Genomic DNA, 2,690 nt, shown 5'->3' with positions numbered 1-2,690 from the left:
AAACCATAGTAACACAATACCATCAACTTCAAAACTAGGGATCGACACGCCCGTCGAGACACCGTGGTCCAAAACCATAGGCACAACTTCCAAGGACTAACCGCCACGGACCAAAGGTACTTTTCACATGTACGCGCTTTTACTGAAGCCAACCTGCGTGTACACGCTGTTTTTCCTTAATGAACCCGCGTATATCTCTTTCTTGTCCTGCTGTACTGAGATATGTCCTCTGATCAAGTTGCCATCACTTGTACCTGTCTCTGAGTGAGTTGCCATCAAGGACAACACTTGTATCATAATGCCAACAATCTCCCCCTTTGGACTTGATGGCAACCACCACACCAAGTCACTCTCCCCCTTTGACATCAAGGGCAAAGGGCGGACCAAGATATTCTCTTCTTTGGTATACCTTCTGCTGTCCATACTCCCCCTGAGTACCTGCTGAAATCTCCAAATGTGCTCCCCCTTTGTGTATGCCAAAGTGTACCAATCTATCCATGCTCCCCTTGAGCAGATGCAGGTTCTAAGACCAGCAATAACTAAGATTTATCATATATGATCTGTACCATACGCATAAGCCTGCAATACCATTCCTTTGATCAAACAACAAGATGTATCATTTAGTTTCATCAGCAACTTCCAACCATAATGCCAACAATGAATAATTTGAAGTATATGCTCCCCCTGAGCGTGAGCCAACCATGACTGAACCATTTCCTGAGTCTGTTCTGCTGCCCTTTATGCTCCCCCTGAGCTTGAGCCAACCATGACTGAACCATTTCCTGGGTCTGTTATGCTGCCCTTTCTACATATACACGACTTTGCAGCCTGTAACTCGCGTATATACGCGACTTGTCTTCATTATATCAGCGTATGCAAGATGGAATACTGAAATTCATCACTTTTAGATTCCCCTGTGTCTGTTGTGTTAGCTGTCTGAGTTATGCCACACCTTTCTGTCTCTGTCTTCTTCAATTCCTGGAACTGTGATGATGTATGGTCTTCTTGTTTTGAATTTTGAAATCTGCTCCTGCATTCCCTTGCTTTATGCCCATAGTTGTTGCATGTATAACATCTTACATATTTCATGTTCCTTCTATCGCAATCAATTGCTTTGTGTCCATATGCATTGCAGGCAAAGCAATATCCTCTGAAATACCTGGGATGCGATGATCTTCTGTAATGGTCTTGAACCATTCTACTTCTACATCTGGCTGCAACATGTCCAAGATTATGACATACATAACATTCAACATTATTCAGTGGAGGAAATAATCGTCTATCACGTCCATAGTTAGGAGTAAAGGATCTTCCTTGAGGAATTTCTTTCCTTGGTTGTTCCTTGTTGAGCATTTCAGATTTCTCATTAGAGTTTCTTGCCTCACCTTGTGAACTAGATTCACCTTCAACATATTCATGAAAACCAAGACCAGTTTTGATAGCAGGAGACCTTTGACTATTAAGAATATCGTCCAAGACTTTAGTACTATCTTGAAATCGTAAAAGCTTATCCTTTTCTTCTAATTTACCTTTCAAGATATTTACCTCAACTTGATGTTGTTCTTCCTTTTTCAGATATTGATTCCTTAGGTCTTCTTCAGCTTTTCTTCCTTCTTCCACTTGTTGCTTTAGTTTGATCACTTCATGTTCTTGATCTTCAAGAGCTTCTCTGTTCTGTTCTCTTGATTTTTTAAGATCTTCTTTTAGAGAGAGGATCTTTGATTCAAGTCTCTGAATAGTTATGCTCTGATCCTTTACTATATCCTGCAATTGCTCCCTTACCCTGGTTTCTGTCTCCAATTGTTCGTTTAATTTGGTAACTTCTTCAGTTTCTGCATTCTTCTGTTCATGTGCCATGAGGCTTCTAATATCTTCACTATTATTGGATGAAGCATTCTTCTTTTCATGTGCCATGAGACTTCTAATATCTTCACTATCATTGAATGAACTTTTAATATGGGTATAATAGCTTCTACCATCTTCTTCAGATATCTTTCCTTTGTTATGAGGGCATCTAGCAGCATAGTGACCAACTCTACCACATAGAAAACATTTGAAAGGTAGCTTACCTTTGAACCGTCCAGTTCCCCGTTCAAGATTCTTGACAAAATTTACCTCATCTTCTTCCTCTGACGCTTCAAATGCGGCTTCTGATGGTACCTCTTGTCGCATTTCAAAAGCAGTTAAGATCCCGTGAAGCTGTGACATGGTGATTTTCTGCACATTCTCCTTTTCTTCTATGGCAGATACTTTAGAATCAAATTTAGCAGACAGAGATCTCAAAACCTTTTCAACTAAGACAACTTCCTCAAATTCTTCACCCAGATCCCTCATACAATTTACAATCTCATCCACACGTAGGAAATAATTAGCTATGCTTTCATTACTATGCATCTTAAGAGTTTCATACCGGATTCTGAGAGTTTGAAGCTTTGCTCTTTTTACCTGATCATCTCCTTCGTAGCTTGTAACGATTTTGTCCCATATTTCCTTGGCTGATTTGAAATGCATGATCTTCATAAATTCTGATTGTGTCAAACTACTCAATAGGACAGTAACAACTTTGGCATTGAGCTCATATTGCTTTTTCTCTGCTGGATCTGTAGGAGTTGCTGATGGGAATTTGTATCCTCCTTCTACGATTCCCCAAACTTCTGCTCCAAGTGATTGTAGATATGCAGTGGTTCTTA

The sequence above is a fragment of the Pinus tabuliformis genome, chromosome 9, assembly GCF_031772625.1.
Source record: "Pinus tabuliformis cultivar Carrire ecotype Pingquan chromosome 9, CPIR1, whole genome shotgun sequence".
NCBI lineage: Eukaryota > Viridiplantae > Streptophyta > Pinopsida > Pinales > Pinaceae > Pinus > Pinus tabuliformis.
This window is presented reverse-complemented; position numbering follows the sequence as displayed.